The 18,243-nt window shown below is 41.5% G+C and overlaps 1 long non-coding RNA gene across 3 annotated transcripts in view; it reads left to right on the plus strand.

Moving 5' to 3' along the window:
* Positions 1-398: 398 nt before the first annotated feature.
* LOC138742449 (uncharacterized) overlaps positions 399-18,243 on the plus strand; it is a 44,741-nt gene continuing 26,896 nt past the window's right edge. The window contains exons 1-2 of one of the 3 annotated variants that reach the window (XR_011344188.1): positions 399-461; positions 1,809-1,860. This is a non-coding gene — a long non-coding RNA (uncharacterized lncRNA). Of the gene's footprint in view, positions 462-526; positions 713-1,808; positions 1,861-18,243 lie in introns of those variants that run through there. The other 2 variants (XR_011344189.1, XR_011344187.1) reach the window with 2 other exon arrangements.

Here is an 18,243-nt window from a genome sequence, read left to right on the forward strand (position 1 = left end):
TGCATCGGGCTGAGTGGCGGGAAGCGCACTCTGGGGGGGGGGACAGCATCGGGCCGAGTGGCGAGAAGCGCACTCTCGGGGGGGGGGGAACAGCATCGGGCCGAGTGGCGGGAAGCGCACTCTGGGGGGGGGAACAGCATCAGGCCGAGTAGCAGGAAGCGCACTCTCCCGGGGGGGGACAGCATCGGGCCGAGTGGCGGGAAGCGCACTCTGGGGGGGGGGGACAGCATCGGGTCCGAGTGGCGAGAAGCGCACTCTTTTGGGGGGGACAGCATCGGCCGAGTGGCGGGAAGCGCACTCTGCGGGGGGAACAGCATCAGGCCGAGTTGCAGGAAGCGCACTCTGGGGGGGGGAACAGCATCGGGCCGAGTGGCGGGAAGCGCACTCTGGGGGGGGGAACAGCATCAGGCCGAGTAGCAGGAAGCGCACTCTCCCGGGGGGGGACAGCATCGGGCCGAATGGTGGGTAATGCACGCACCGGGGGATGGGGTGGGGGGACACACAGCATCGGGCCGAGTGGCGGGAAGCGCACTCTCCAGCTGCACTTTCACACGATGCTCCCTCCAACATCAATCTGCTTTGCTTTTCGCCCATAATAAGGGGGAGGGGGGGGAATGCTGGAGTCCAGCAGAGTTGACAATAAAATGTCATGAAGGAATAGCAGAAACTGCTAATCATACTTGTATCCTTTCCAGAATTGATGTTGAAGAAGGTTAGTTCTGAATTTGCTGCATGTGTGTTGTGCAAGCTATGCTAACCAGCGACGAACCATTATTAGTCTGTAATAGTTGCAGGAAGAATGGAGCATGTGAGTTATACAATCAGAAGCATTAGGTTAGGGTCTGTGTATTCCTCTTCCATTAGCCCTGCCATAACTGCGAAAAACCTTTTCCCATCAATGATCTCTCTATTGATGTCAACGGTGATTGCCAATTTATAGGATTATACACATGACGGACATTTATTTCAGAAAATAGATTATGGTCTGAGGCATGAGTCTTTGCATCCCATGGTTATGAGGTCATGACTTTCAGATCTGCCACTGATCCTCCGTGCAATCAATCCAATGGGGGATGTTCCTAACCAATTTGGTGAATAAATAAAGAGGACAAGTGCTTCATTAGAAACACCATGACCTGAGACCTTTCCAATTTCACTATTTCAGCCCCTGAGACTTTATCGGATGAGGAAGCTTTAGAGAGGGTGCAGAGGAGATTTACTAGGATGTTGCCTGGATTGGAGAACGTGTCTTATGAGACCATAACACCATAAGATGTAGGAGCTGAAACAGACCGCTCGGCCTAAGGGGTGCTTCACTTTGGAACAAAGAAGGATGAGAGGTGACAATAGAGATCTATAAGATTACGAGGCATTGCAATGAAGTGGACACCAAGCACTTTTTATTCCAGGGCAAGAGTAGCAACACCAAGGATATCTGTACAAGGTGAGGGGAGTTTCAGGGAGACATCAGGGGTATTTTTTTTACACAGAGAGTAGTTGTGGTGGGGCTGGTACCATGTGGACATTTAAAACACTCTCCGGCTGGCACATGGATACAAGAAAAATAGAGGGGTATGGGTGTAAAATAGGGAAGGTTAAGTGGGTTTCTATTGTACAGCACAACATCATAGGTCAAAAGGGCCTGTACTATGCTGTACTGTTCTGTTCTATGAATGCCACTGAAATGTAGATCATACTTCAAAAGCAGAACAATTATCCCATATAGGAAATGTCCTACTGAATTCACTGTGAGTGGGGACTTATCAGATGAAATGATAATGACAACAGTCCTCTATTTCTTATTGCAGCCATTTCTTCCAGTCAACCAATCAAAATCTCTCTAACATCAGCAATGGAAAGGTAAGGATCTGTTTACAATGCAGTGGTTAACTTCAACAGGATGTCCAGCTTCAATGAGTACACATGTGTCCAAAGTACAAACAGTGGTGCAGTGCTAATCTTGCAGGACAAAAACGAGGACAAGGACAAGGAGGTGCCAGAGCTGCCTCCTGAGGTGCTGGAGCAACTCTCCTGTGAGCTCCCTGAGACAAATAAGAAATGCTTCAACTTCCATAGGATTTGTATTCATCAATTGAAGGTCCTATGGGCCACTTTAGCTCTACCTTGAGAATCTGTAAGTTGAGTTTTTACTTCCTGGGAGGCCTATCCAAGCATTCTAGCTCATTGCATAAGCATATTCATGCCACGGGCAGCCATGAGTGCAATTAAAAAAAGAAATGAATTTTAACATAACATATTTTTTCTTATGCCAAACCATATTTTCATTGAACTTTTACATTCACCTGCCTTTGCCTCTCTCACGATATTGAAAACTAATTGTCAGAACTTTTCCCACGATTAAATGCTTCTCCACATTTAAACGAGTTTTCATTATGCTGTTGCCATTTAGATTGAAAATGATGGTGGCTCTGGAGCATCAAGAAATATAACATTGAAATAGGATCAAACTATTCTGCTGTTGAAAGGACAGTTTCAACTTTAAGATTGCCAAGCCATATTTCTGGACCTCATTCAATTTATGAGTTTCTTTTCAAAGTTTAAAAATATTCAATCATCATACATTTTCAAATGCTTCCAGTTTTCTTGTTAATCTTGATTAGTCTAATCATCTATGAACAAATTGCTTAACATTGAACTCCAAGATATTTCAATGCCATTTTCTTGCATAGTTGTTGAGTTTCCTAAGTGTGTGAATTCAGACTTTGGTTATGATGCATCTTTTTATAAAGGCAAATTTTTATTGATGCTGGAAATCTGAAGTAAAAGTGAAAATGATGGAAATGCATAGAGTCAAGGTTGAAAAATCTTCGATAGAACAGATGCTGAGTATTCACATCATGTTTGATCCATCATTATGCTTCTTGCATACCTTACCCATTAAAATTTTCCAAGGTTCCAAGGAGTCAGGGGCTTTGAGTGATATGGATCATGTTTAGCACCAGAGATTTATTTAAATTTGGGCATCATGTTCGGTGCTGTAAACATGGGCAAAGACTTCCATTAATGTAATTTGTTTTCTGAAATATACCATTATCCAAAAAAAAGTTTCAGAGCCGAACAGACATCACTTCCAGGTCCAAATTTGGATAACTGTGGATTTCAGATAATAGGAGATTGACCAAAAATGTGAACTGTAAAAAATGTAGAGGTGGATCATAAAGGAATGACTCACCCAAATGTTTCACAAATAGAAGCTCTAAATTGTAGGGCTAATATTTCCCCTGTGCTTATCAATTATATACCGGGCTAGGAATGAAAGAATCCAAATAATTTAATGAATGACAACAGGATAGAATTTATTTTTCCAAGATGATATATTTTTACTTGACTTGGGAGATTACTGTAATATAATAATTGCCATGTGTATAGTCGTCTCTCCCTCTTCCCACGTTTGGAGATTAACCTCAGATTTTCACTGCCAATCCACTGACAGATAAAGTGACACACAACTTTTTATATTTGATCAGGCCGTCCTTCTCATTAAAAGCTGTCCTATACTAGTCAACTCATCCAACACGTATTGGTGATTGACCAGCTTATTCCTTGACAATCACAGTATATTTGAGAAACTTTATTTTAAGGTAAAACTTTCCTAGTGATTAACATTCATCTCCCTATGCCACCCTTTGATCTCCAACTAGATTTCCTCTACGCTCTTCTCTTGGCTTTTAATATTCAGCTATTCAGCTCAAACTTACATTTACCCCATACAGCTTCAAAAGATTAAAGATCCACAACTGAGTTACGGATCAAGTGGAAAAACACATTAGGTGATTTGAATGCCAATTTTATTGACACTGATTATGCCATTTTCTTGCATAGTTGTTGAGTTGTTGGAAGCAGTGGCCATCTCTACTTTGTTTGCTTCACAAAGTCTTAGAAACAGGCCCTTAAGCCCAACTTGTCTGTGATCAGAATCAGAATTTATTGTCATGAAGTAAAAACACAATGCTGGAGAAACTCAGCAGGTCAAACAATGGCCTTTATGTATAAAGCAAAGATAAAAATACATACTGACATTTTGGCTTAAACATGCTCTAATCATCAGTTATGCATTTTTATGTTTGACCTGATGAGTTTCTCCAACATTGAGTTTTTACTTCAACCACAGGGTCTGCTGACTTGTATGGTTTACTTTAATGTCATGAACATGTGTCACAAAATTTGTTGTTTTGTGGCAACACCACGGGTGCAAAAATTGCTAGAATTTACGTTGTTAAAAATTAATAAATTAGTGCAAAAGAAGAGAAAAAGTGAGGTAATGTCTGTGGTTCATTATCCATTCAGAAATCTAATGGTGGAGGGAGATCTAATGCTGGAATATCTTTGGGTGTTTGTCTTCCGGCTCATGTATCTCCTTCCTGATGGTAGCAGTGAGAAGAGGGCATGGCCTGGGGTGGTGAGGGTCCTCAGAGGCTGCTTCTTCCTCTTGTAGATATCCTTAATGGAGTGAAGACTAATAACTACAATGGGGCTGGCTGAGTTCACAACTCTCTGTAGCCTCTCCCTATCCTGTGCAATGGCACCTCCATACCAGATAGTGATACAACCAGTCAGAACCCTCTCCAAGGTATACAGGTAGAAATTTTCAAGTGACTTTGGTCACATGTCAAATGTCTTCAAACTTCTAACAAAGTATAGCTGTTGGCAAATCTTTTTTTTTTGTGATTGCTTCGACATGAATGCCCAGGATAGATCTTCAGAGATGTTTACATCCAGAAATTTGAAGATTTTTATATTTTCCACTTCTGAATCCTCGATGAGGACAGGTTCAAGTTCTCCTTGATTCCCCTTCCTGAAGCCCACAATCTGTTCCTTAGTTTTGGTAACATTGAATGCAAGGTTGTTGTTGTGACACCACTCAACTAGCTGATCTATCTCACTCCTATACGCTTCCTCATTGCCATTTGTGGTTCTGCTGACGGCCGTGGTGTCATTAGCAAATTTGTAGATGGAATTTGAATTGTCTCTAGCCACACAGTCATGGGTGTAGAGAGAGAAGAGCAGTGAGTAAGCACACAAATAAGGTGCGTCTGTTTTGATTGTCAGTGGGGAGAAGACGTTGATACCAATTTGCATTGACTGTGGTATTCCAATGAGGAAGTTAAAGATCCAGTTGCAGGAGTTACAGAGGCCTAGGTTCTGGAGCTTGCTGACCCATACTGAGGGGATGGTGGTGTTGAAAACTGAGCAGTTATCGATAAGAAGCAGCCTGATATATGTCTTTCTGTTGTCTAGGAGATCCAAAGCTGAGTGGCGAGCCAGTGAGATTGCATCTGCCATGAAGCGATTGTGGCAGTGGGCGAATTGCAGTGATCCAGATCTTTACTTGGGTACAAGTTAGTTCTGGACATGACCAACCTCTCAAAGCATTTCATCACAGTAGATGTGAGTGCTACTGGGCGACAGTCATTAAGGTAGCTCACTTTGCTCTTCTGGGGCACCAGGATGATTGATGCCCTTTTGAAGCAGGTGGAAATGGGTGCTCACCAAGCTAGTCCCTTACTGTCCATATCTTTCTAAATTTTTCCTATCCATACACTAGTCTTTTGAACATTTCTGCCTCTTCATCTTCCTCTGACAGATCATTCCATAAACTTGGGGTGGCCAAACTGTGGCTCACGAGCCATATGCAGCTCTTTGACATGTAATGTGGAGCTCATGAAAATATGTTGGCTGGTGGAGATACCAGTGCTCCCAAAGCTGCCTCAGGATACTCTGAATCCCTGCAGCCAGACTGTGGAGTCTTGGAATGGTCACAGACTGACCTGCATGACAAGGAGAGGGAAGAGGGAGTGGGCACTGGGGGAATAGCCCACTGGGGGAACAGAAGAGCGGAGCGAGGATTTCACGCCAGAGTCAAATTCTTCTCTTTTGGGCTGGGCAACACCACAGAAGAGTGCCACTAACATGGGGTGTGCAGTTCGAGGGTCGGACAAAGCTAAGAGTTAGGGTTAGTGCAGGGAAGAGCCGTAGAGGTCAGGAGCTGGGCTTTCACAGAAGAGCTCTGATGAGGCATGGCTTGTCCCAGAAAGTCTGTCCAAGGAAGGCACTCTTGCAGAGGGGTCCAAGGTGATGGAGATGGGGAGGAAATACTTGAGGGGGGGGCCCAATGAAGACATCATCCAGGTGCCAAACCACGACAGAGCTGGAAGCAGTGGCCATGGGGAAGCCCTTGCTACACCAGATGGAGAGTCAACACCTGGCTGCGCAGAGGTCAGACCACTCCATATCTCAGTTTCAGCTCACGGGTAGCTGGTTCTCTCCATCCCACTGGTGACTGGGAAGAGGGGAGTGGTTTGTGGGACATGGAGGAGCAGAGCTGTGAGTCCCCTGGCCTCACTCTGTGGCAGGAGTCAGCTTTGAAGTGGTTGCTCTTATGACATGACAAAAATTGCTTAAGTATAAATATGCCTTCGAGCACACATGTCAAACTCAGGCCCGCGGGCCAAATTTGGCCCGTAATATAATTATATTTGGCCCACAAGATCATATCAAATATGTATTAGAGCTGGCTCACCGGCCGCCGCGCCAGTATAGCGCATGCACAGCTAATACTACAAATCCCAGAATGCTTTGCAAATGCATTGGCGCCGGCCCGTCAGCCCGCTAATCGCCCCCACCTCCTCTCTTTACTTTCATTAGCATCTGTGACCTGTCGCCCAACTCACATGTAATAAACCCCTTACGAAAAATGGCCAAACGAAAGACAGAAAACAGGACCTTTCAAGACAGGTGGGAGGCAAACTCTGACCCCAGAGTTTGATGAACTTGCATCTAAGAAGAGATGCCAAGTATCTGGTTTAGACCCAGGTGCATCAGAGTAAATCACAGTGTAGCAAGCTAAGCTTGGATTCATATTTTCTTTGGTTAACATTGGACTGTTCATAATTGAAAGATTGGATTTTCATTGAAGCAAGTTGTTATTTTTTTGACTTGTTGGCTTGTGAAAAAAATACATTAAAAAGGAGCTTAAAGGCTATAGAGAAATATTATTTATTGAATATTTTAGTTCTCATTTGTTAATGCTTCTTCTGGAAAGAGTTTAACCAAAACTATTATTAAACATTTATTTTAATAAGAAAAAGTTTAACATTACATATGTTGAAAGAAGAGAAAACATGCAGATGTTGTTGAAATTTTTCAATAAATATTTAGTTTGGCCCACGATTTAGTCCAAGTTTTTAATTTTGGCCCTCTGTGAATTTGAGTTTGACACCCCTGCCTTAGAGGAACAAGAGGAAGAGCAGGAGGACCAGTTAAGGAGGGAAGAGGAGGATCAGCTAAGTAGGAAAAAAGGAGGCAGCTAAGGAGGGAGAAAAGAGCAGCTGGAGCTGGATGCAAACATTGCTGCTAATATGGGCAAGGCGAGGGTGCCAGGAGCCTCAAAGGGATCCGGCATTTGAAGTAACTTAGCTGAAGTGACTCATGGTTCAGAATCATATTTTGAGAAAGGACAACAGGAAAAGAAAACATTTAATGTTAAGGCAGATCCTTTTGTACCACAGTTACAAGATACACATACACATGGACAAATCTTCCCAAAGCATGGTGTAACCAATCCACAAACACCAATTATAGACAGAGCTGTAGCTCAATTCCAATCTTTCACCACAGCTCCCTTGACGACCCTCCAGTCAATCAGAAATCCAGGTGAACATGCACATGTGGCATCTTCAGCTACATTACCTGCTACAAGCAACAGTGAACAGTGCAACTAATTCTCAGTCATGGAAAGGCAAAATGAAATCTCTGCATTATTTATCCAGCTCCATGACGAAGAAGAAGATTCAAGTTTCTGATGGTGACCTATTTCAGAACCAAGTGTTCATTAATCCTTTGAAAGTAAGAACAAAAACCCCAAAGATTGTCTCTATTATCTGGAACAGTACACAAAGGAACAGCAAAGGGAACTTGTAAGGCATTGCTGACATATGGACTTGCACAGAGATCCAGGAGAGCTAGTCTTCATTACAGGAGCATTTGGGCAATGAGGATAACATTTCTACAGCTTGTATGGAGAAGGCTCTTTCATGATCATCAATAAAACCGAAGGACATAAAAGCTCTACAAGCATACACCCTCTTCCTAGGAAGATCTTGTATTGCCATGGAAAATATGAGCTTGACATGCCTGCTAATATGAATTAGGGAGTTACCCTACCGGCTAAAGGATTTCCTGTGATTTCCAGGAAAAACACAATTTCCATGAAAGGCAAGTGAGGATTGCAACAGATCCAATATTTGGAGATAGCAAAGAGACTCCCAACAGTGAGCATTGAATTATCTTTGCCACTACTGTGTGACAGTGCAGATGAGGAAAATGATAAAGGAACTAAGGAAAAGGAGAATTTGACTGCTCTGAAGAGCTATTTGTTCTGTGGAGGTGGACATGCTTTGGAGAAAATGGAGAATGCCTTGGCACATCAGCAAAAACTTCAGAAAGTGGCTCAGCTGCAACATATGTGGTTTAAAGCATTCCAGAATGCTGCATAGCCACCAAAAGAGAAGGAAGTGGAAAAGGAGCAAGCAGAAATAAAGGAAGCAGCTGAAAACAGTGCTATAGCCTCTGTTCTGACAAATGGTCTTACTGGGGCCGGGGAAGGTAACTACAGCCTCTTAATAGTGCCTGGATGTCACGGCCACGAAAGGGAATGCAACAGTGCAAACTTGTGCATTTCTTGACCCAGGGAGCACTGCATCATTTTGCACAATGAGGCTAATGAATAAGCTTAATCTTCAGGGAAGAGGGTCAAGGATTCTATTGAGAACTTTGGTTAAAGGAAGTTCATTGAAACCAGCAATTTTTCAGGCTGAGGGACTAGACAGCAGCGATTTTTGTGAACTCCCAGGCATATACACCTGGAAGACTATGCCTGTTCATAAAGGAAACATGCCACATCAAAATGACCGGTGGACTCATCTAAGGAATGTTCATCTACCTGAAACTGGCTCTGAGATAGAGTTGTCCGATTGGCTCAGATGTACTAACGGCTCTGGAGCCAATAGATGTAATACAGAGTATGGGAAACGGATCTTACGCTGTCAAGACCGTGCTTGGTTGGACGATTAATGAAGCATCAGGAGTAAAAAGATAATAATGCTCAGGAGCTGACAGCGACAGGCGTCAAGATATCAGTTGTGAAACAATGAGCTGTGGGAACAGCAGTTCAGGACTGACTTTCTTGAGTGCCTCAGTGAAGACAAGCAGTTCTTGGATTTAGTCTCAAAATCTGCCAAGCTAGTGGATGCCCATGATTTCATTCGATTACATTTAAAGGAAAGTCCTATGAAGGTGTTGGTTAATCCCTTGGATGCAAAGTCTGATCTGGAAGTTCTAATAACTAGGAGTATTATGGATCTTGAAGCTGGATCTGTTCTTCCGCACCCTAATCATGAAATGGTGGACGTGGCTTCTTTAATCCCTGATGCGCAATCTATTCTCCTTGATCCAATAGTCGGTTTTGCATCTACTGTTCCTGCTGAAGGTGCTGTTGTTGAAGTTTTAAAATACAATGTGAGCTGTAAAACAAGAGTTTGCAGTCCAGGAAGCTGTCACTTTGGAATGGAAACAGAAGAAAACAAAAACCTTGCATAAAGTGCAGAGATGAAATGAATTGTTGATATATATACTAAAATTGGTTTTCAAATGATGGAGGCCTATGACAAAAGGAATGAAGAGACCGAGGCAGAGCTGGAGATAGTAACAAACATAAAAGGCAAGTGGTAAAGGAGATGAAACATCATTTTCTGAGTTGTTCAAACGATTTGAGAAACAAAAAGAAGTACAAGAATGGATGTGTTGGATTCAGGATCTTCATAAACTGGAAGACTTTAAGGTTGGCGGATGCTTCAAACCCACAAAGCTAGGAATGGTGACATTCTGCTCAACTGAATCATTTTGCTAATGCGTATGAGGATGATTATGGAACTGTTGATCACCGGTTACTGCATAATAACCATGGTCAGAAAATAAGCAAACATAAGAACAATTACCTTGATCCAATTCATATTGTTAACACCTATGGTGCAGGTGCATTGAAGCTGTTCTTTATTAATTCCCCTGTTGTAAGAGCAGAACATTTATTGTTTAAAGAAGCAGGAGTGAGAGATGTTCTCAAAGATGTCTTCCTACCTTGGTACAATGCATAGAGATTCCTTACTCAAAATGTTCAGAGATTGCAGAAGAAAGAAGGTTTTCAATTTCTTTTCAATGAAAATTCATTTGAGGACGGTGACAACATTGTGGATAAATGGATACAACTCCTAATCCAATTTTTCAAAGCAGAAATACAAGCATCCAGACTCTACATTCTGGTGCCCAGACAAGTCAAATGTGTGGACATGCTCACGGTCTGGTACGTGCAAATGCAGCAGAGAAGGTTAAAGAGTAAAAATGATACTGAGAATTGTGAAAGTTTGTTTGCTGTTTTATTCAACACATGCTGGCTGATGGCACCCTTTACACCATTTATCATTGAACTCATGTACCAGAACATAAGGCACTTGGTTGATCCATCCTCTGGAGAAAGTAAGGATACACAAACCATTCACTACCTCACGGTCCCACAAGTAAGGGAACCTGTTATTGATAAATGTCGCCCAAATGCAGCCAGTTATTGAGCTTGGAAGAGTGATATGAAACAGAAAGCTGCTTCCAGTTAAGCACTCTTTGAAATAAGTCATGGTTATTTTACTAGGATTCAGAAGCACAGAAAGGCAGTTGGATTACAGAGGACTTGGAATTAGTGTTCTGGAAATGAGCCATAGATCAGCAGACTTCACCAAAATCATCAACACTGCAGAAAATGACCTGCAAGAACTACCACAAATTCCTGAAAAACTACAAAGTGTTCTTTCTCCAGGGAGCTGGAACTGGGCAGATCAGTGCTGTACCTTTAAATCTTATTAGATTAAAAGAAGAGAGGAGTGCAGATTATGTTTACTATTGTGCCAGTGAGACTGTTCATGGTGTGGAATTCTCCTTTATCCCAGATATATAGGGAATTATGAGATGTTCTCAAGTTTTCTCTCAAAGTTAGTGGATGTAACCAGGGGAGTTGGAGTTCAACATATAACACTCCAGCAACCTACATTACTTACATTATGGGATAGGTCTAGCAATGGATCAAAAATTCTGGGGGAGCTGAAGCAATGGGCCAGAACAGCACTGTGAAATCAAAGCTGATTTATGATTTAATTGATGGATCAAATGGATTCTAAGTGTGTCTGGCTGCATCAACCTTCAGAAGCGCAATACACATTGGGATCCAAATGGAGACAGTGTTCTCAAAACAGAGTTTCTTGACAAAGCTACTAAAAATAACAGGATATTGTTAAAGCATCATGGGGTCTGTCTGTGGAATTCGAATTTCCTTATATAATGCTGTGACAATGGAAGAAACCCAAAAAACGACATTATTTTGTTGTTTTTGGACTTTGTCCCTTGCCCACTACACAGACTACAGACTTTACTGCTCAAGAGTGGTGGTAAAGATCACTCTTTTCAAAACTATGTGCTTGTACCCTCTGGTAGAAAGAAGATCTACATGATATTGGAATCTACTGTATTTGATTGTTATTTATAATTGTGTAATAATTATTTGAAACCTAATAATTAGAGGCCAATTAAGAGCCTAAGACTCATTGCTTACCATTGTCAATTTGGCTGTAGGTGTCGGCAGCGTCTTGGGTCCAGAAGCTGTGCACATTTGGTATCTTCCAGGGCTCATGCAATATGAATTTAGGGTTGGCGCATGTGTGGGGGTTTGGCGGGCTTGGAGAATCGTTAACCTGCATTGACTGTATTGGTGGAATAGAATGTGGGTGAGTGAGGCTCCAATAATTTTTGTTGACCGTTACGGAGGAGACTGAATGTTATTTTACCACAGACTCATGGTCATTAGACATTGACTGTTTTTGTAGCCAAGATTAGGAATGTTACCATGGACGTTATGAGTCTTTTGGCTTAATTAATAAACCATTATTATTATTATTATTATCACAGAACCCTCTGGTTCTTGAAGATCTGCTGGGATATATTGTTTGATTAAATGTGGGCCACAGATCTGGAATTTTGGACTTTTTCACATGGATACAGTTAATTGTGCAGTTACTGTAGGGATGGCTCTCTGTAAAGGAACTCCAAAATTCTCCCAAGGTTTGAGGTAAATTGCCAAATGATTTCATGAGTTACAGGAACTATGGCAGAGGAAAATTATATTTTTAACTTCAATGGAAAATACAACTATTTGGGTTGTAAAATCACTGGCCAGGCCAAATTATTCAGTTTGCAGGATCTGAATAATCAGTTTGATTGTGGCCACTGGAATCGCAGTGGATACGATGAAATAACCACACAAGGCATTTCTTCAGTGAATCAAACGGATTTACTGTTACTGTGCAACCTTTAAAAAGCCCAAATCACTTGCCCGACATACATGTTGACATCATCATGCACTGATGTCACGTAGCCGGTTTGATGCCTTCTGGGAGTTGTAGTGCCGCCATGGAGCCACTACACGATCAAAATTTTCATTGGAGACTTTAGGATGGTGGTCCCTTTGGGAGGTCTTGTAACAGCAACAAGGCAAAGCTGGGGCTGGAAATAAAATAAGGGATGCAGGAGAACAGAACTAAGAGTAGCAGATGTGTACATTTTATTTGGGAACTGTGAAGCTACCAAATAATGATGTAAAGCTATGAACAATGCTTTTGGTGGTTGTACAACTGACCCAGCAATTCCATAAGTGATGTGGTCAGAAGTGTGTTTGAATTGACTTTTTCATGTCCAATTTATACTGATTAAAGGGACTTTTTGGAATCTAATGGGTAGAACATCACTACAGAAATAAGCTGTTCTGTTAAAATTGCAAATCACCTGTAAGAGAAGTCAATGGGCTTGAAATTATTTTGTATGAACTCCAAATAAGAAACCGTGGTTTCATCCAAGATAAGGCATCTTGTGCACATTTCTTTGTGTCTCTACATCAGTCAGGAAATTAGATTCCTGACATTCCTAAGCATTATTTCCCATCTCCTGTCTCACCATCATTCATGTCAAAAGTTGCGCAACAGTCACAATTCACCTCCAACCTGATTTTCTATCTCACAGGGTCTGAGAATTAGGAATTCCAGAAATACGTAGACTTTGCTGGAAATACTCATCAAGGTATTCTGCCAAGTATTTGTAATATTTTTTTTTTCAGATTTTCATCACCTGGAGAGTTTTGATTTTGACCTATTCTTTACCATTTTTCACCTTTGACCTTGGTATTTAAAAGGTAAAAACCTATTTGAGATTTTGAGACCCTTTCCCCCCCCCCCCACCCCCCCACCCCCCCCCCCCCCCCCGCAATCCCCAATACAATCAGGCATGAATGCCTTGAACTCCTTTGTTCCTGGAACTTGAGGTAATAGCCACTTTAAGTTTCCTAGCCTCAGGATTCATCAAGGCTGAAGATGACCCTTGTCACATTTTGCTGCATCCTACTGCATTGGGATGTCATTTAAAATTCCATACTGAAAGTAGCAAGCAGTGTGGGCACGAACATGCTTTCGCCAAATTATGACTCTCACATCACAGTCTATTAAACATTACAAAATCATTCTTGGTAGTTCCTTGTCAGCCTATAACCAGTAAGTGTGCCAGCTACATCCATGTACAATTAATATGAGCTTCATAAAGGCTGTCCTCACCATTCCATTCAATTTACTCTCACACCCTGGGGATCACTCTGTCACCCTCTTCCATTCATTGAAACAGTTCCTCATTCAGTAATAATACACTGCTGTAGCTGGTAGGATGTTATTTTATTACGGTATATATTTTTAAGTGCTGGGTGCAGTGAGGGGAGGTGAACTGGACTAGGTCAATACAGTGTTTTACAAGGAATTTCCATGGACAGCATTAGTGTGACACGCTGTTTTAACATAATTAAAATGTGGTATTTTTGAGCTAAATCATATAAACGCCATCTAAGCCAACTTCGTGGGACCTAAACTCTATCCCCACTACTTAAAAGTTAAGTTTTTTTTAGCTTAAGTTATTAGCAAAGATAACAAGATGGGAAAATTCCTATTTTAGTTTTCATGGAAAATCTCAAGAGCATCAAATTAGGCATTTGATTTTCTCACATTCCTGGGAAATGTATTTTCTACTTTGGAACATCATTCATGCCTTCTGTTCTACACTTCAATTATACACTTGCTCATTATCAAAGCCTCATGCATGACTTCACTCTTGATCTTAATCTAAAAGGTGCTTTCTTTGAAGTATCTCTCTGGGCCCCAATGGATAAAATACATTTTTTTAAATCTTACTGAGCAAGACATAAAAAGCTTTATCAATAAGTTTCTGTTTTGCCACAATTTACTTTTTCAAAATCTATACAAAGACTTCCAGCACTATCTGGCTTGGATTGATCCCAATTGCTGATCATATTGGGCACTGCAGTTGTACTCTTATTGGTGCTGCCTTTAAAATGTGAACTTGATGAAGTGGGTGCAGGTGAATCATGTATTGTAATCTCAGTGCACACTTTCAAACACTATCTATTTTCTTGCCCTTTCTGTCTCTTTTATCCTCGTTTCTATCCATGTATAGATTGTCTTTCACCTTTTTTCTGTGCTTTCCTTTCTATTACAACATTTTCACTTACCATTGCTGACGTTCCTGGCTGAAACTCGTGAAAGTTGGAATCGGACATTTTGGCAAACGCAGTTTGGCGCCAGATATTTTGACGAAGAAAACAAGACCTTTGTAGCTCTTCTGACATTTTGGCATCCACCATTTTATGCTGGATATTTTGGCACTCGCATTTGGCATTTAATTTATTATATTTTAAAATCAATATAACAAATATAAAATTATTAATTTATTATAATTTAAATTAGGGTGAGGGTTAATTCTAACTTCCCTCTCCCTGTGGTAACATCTACACACTCCCATCTCCTCGCAGTGACATCTTCGTACTCCCCTCTCCCACAGGTGACATCTCCACATTCCTCTCTTCCTGCGGTAACATCTCTACACTCCTGTCTCCCCACGGTGAAATCCACCTAACTGTTAGCACCAAAATATCCAATGCCAAACTATGGAGGCCAAAATGTCTGGTTCAAAATGTTGGCACAAAAATGTCCCAGACCCCATGAAAATATATATACAGGCACTTCTGTGATTCATGAAACTAACTCATCTATGCTGTTATCTTTCTCATGTTTTTCATTTAATCTTTTTTTCAGATGTAATAATTAGTGGCAAGACATTTTATACCACAGCCATAGGGATTTTTAGGTGATGGCAATAGGCCTTTATCTAGGTGCTGAAGCATTTTAAATACTGAAGCATACAACTGAATGGTTAGTTGAATAGAGTTAACTCTATTGTTGTGGTCTTATACGCCTTTGGAAGACTACACAAAAGAGTCTGGAAAAACAACCAACTGAAAAACCTCACAAAGATAAGCGTATACAGAGCCGTTGTCATACCCATACTCCTGTTCGGCTCCGAATCATGGGTCCTCTACCGGCACCACCTACGGCTCCTAGAACGCTTCCACCAGCGTTGTCTCCGCTCCATCCTCAACATCCATTGGAGCGCTTACACCCCTAACGTCGAAGTACTCGAGATGGCAGAGGTCGACAGCATCGAGTCCACGCTGCTGAAGATCCAGCTGCGCTGGATGGGTCACGTCTCCAGAATGGAGGACCATCGCCTTCCCAAGATCGTATTATATGGTGAGCTCTCCACTGGCCACCGTGACAGAGGTGCACCAAAGAAAAGGTACAAGGACTGCCTAAAGAAATCTCTTGGTGCCTGCCACATTGACCACCGCCAGTGGGCTGATAACGCCTCAAACCGTGCATCTTGGCGCCTCACAGTTTGGCGGGCAGCAACCTCCTTTGAAGAAGACCGCAGAGCCCACCTCACTGACAAAAGGCAAAGGAGGAAAAACCCAACACCCAACCCCAACCAACCAATTTTCCCTTGCAACCGCTGCAATCGTGTCTGCCTGTCCCGCATCGGACTTGTCAGCCACAAACGAGCCTGCAGCTGACGTGGACTTTTTACCCCCTCCATAAATCTTCGTCCGCGAAGCCAAGCCAAAGATTGTTGTGGTACTGATGATTCATGTAGGCTGGGGTAGATGAAGATAAGGTTTCCACCTCCAGGCTATTTCATTCATCATAAAGTTGTTGGACTCACACCTGCTTCATCCTATCATTAGCCCCCTTTTCCACTGGAATCCCAGTTAATTGACTGTACAGTGTCTTGGGACAGGAAGCACTTTGTGCTGTTTCCACTGGGACACTAATTTCTTTTCCATTGAATACAACTCATCCCCAGGGATCAGAGAATTCAACCTTCAACTGGAAATGGTGACTTCTTGCTGTCCCTTTTCCACTGGTTTGATCAGCACGCTGGTATCAGCAAACGCCGAGGATACGAGTAGGGGTAGAAGTGGTTAATCCCTGGTGTGAAATGCCGTCATTTGATGCCGGCATTCGGACAGCGTTCCTTTTCCATTAGACCCTGTCCCAGTAAATTTCCAATTAATTCTTGGGACAGGGTGCCAGTGGAAAAGGGACTATTGACAAAGCATTCTTCCTTGCTTTTGCAATCATTAAACTTTGCTATCCCAATGCAGTTTTAGAATGCATCCTTCATTCTATTCCCTATAAACTTGAGACTTGAGACAAACATCTGCTGATCATTCTTTAATATACATCAAATTTCCATTCACCCACCACTATTGTAATCATTTGATAAATGACACTGGTTTGCATTTAGGGAATGACTCAATTTTAAAACTCCCACATTTAGTTTTAAATGCTTTCATTGTACCACCCTTTGCTATTTTTGCAATCTCTACTTGTCCTCTATCTGATACAGTTATCTGTACACATTCAAATTAGGCAGCTTGATTATTCTGCAATTTAATAGTTACACTGTTGCCTTCAGTGGGCCTTCAGCTCCAACCTTGAAGCCTGGAATTCTGTCACTCAAGTCTTTAGTTCCTGCACCATCAGATGTTTTGCAATTACAATGATGAATGAAAGTAAAATTTGTGTGTTATATCATTTACAAATGGATATTGGTTAGAACAATCTGACAATATTACAATCACTGTTATTGAATTTTGCACTTTGTTGTAAAATTGCCTTTAAATTCTCCAGCTGCCACAGTGAGGTTTAAAATTAAAATTTTAATTTCAAATTAAGGATAATACAGACATGCCCCTGGTGTCAGTATGAAGGCAAATGTTCTTTGTAATATTTAGTAATGATCTAGTCTAAAATACAATGGGGAAGGTTTTTTCACTGTTCCAAAATCACTGCTGGTCCCAAGGCCAAGTACTTCTTCCAGTTTGATCTCATACTGTGTCCTAATATCACCCCTTTAACATGTAAAGATTTCTTTAGCATTCACACACACTTGGGACCTGTCAACATTAAAATTGAAGTTACAAAAAGTAAAAATTATATTCTGTTTTACATTTCAAGCACACACACACACACACACACACACACACACACACACACACACACACACACACACACACACACACACACACACACACACAAGTATGAACAATTAAATAACTATAAAAGCTTTACTTATTTTATTCTGGAGAGCTGTTAACTCCCATTCATTGAATGGGATGGCTATACCTGAGAGCAGAGGAAGCTAGTAGTATAGAAGATTATGGTGACCTATTAGACTTCATGAGGAACCCACCAGTGCAATCCTGGCAACTGCTGGTTTAGGCCTATGCCATAACTAGAAACCGCAGAGAAACACAGATGTCTCTTTACATGAGCACTCATGTGGGTATCGAAAATTTAGCTACATTCAAACAAAGTGGTGCAACTTTAAAAGTATGCAAGCATTTGAAGACAGGGAGGTTAGGGTAGTATAGAATATGTGGGGCCTAATGAGGAGGCAGGATTGTGTCAAAAAAATCTTTGAAGGCAGAAAAATTAGAACAACTCTTTAAAATTCATAATGTATCCTTGACTTTATAAACGCATGCTTAGAATGCAAAAGCAATAAATTTGAAATTTTTTTGTAAATCATTGATTAGGCTCCATTTAGTGTCTTTTTTCAGGACTACACAGTCAAACATGAAGAAGCTGCAGCAGAAATTTACTAGAATTGTTCTGAGGGATTTTGGTTATTACAGATAGATCATTCACATCAGAACTATTAAAGGTTAAAATT

Source organism: Narcine bancroftii, chromosome 9, assembly GCF_036971445.1.
Source record: "Narcine bancroftii isolate sNarBan1 chromosome 9, sNarBan1.hap1, whole genome shotgun sequence".
Taxonomy (NCBI): domain Eukaryota; kingdom Metazoa; phylum Chordata; class Chondrichthyes; order Torpediniformes; family Narcinidae; genus Narcine; species Narcine bancroftii.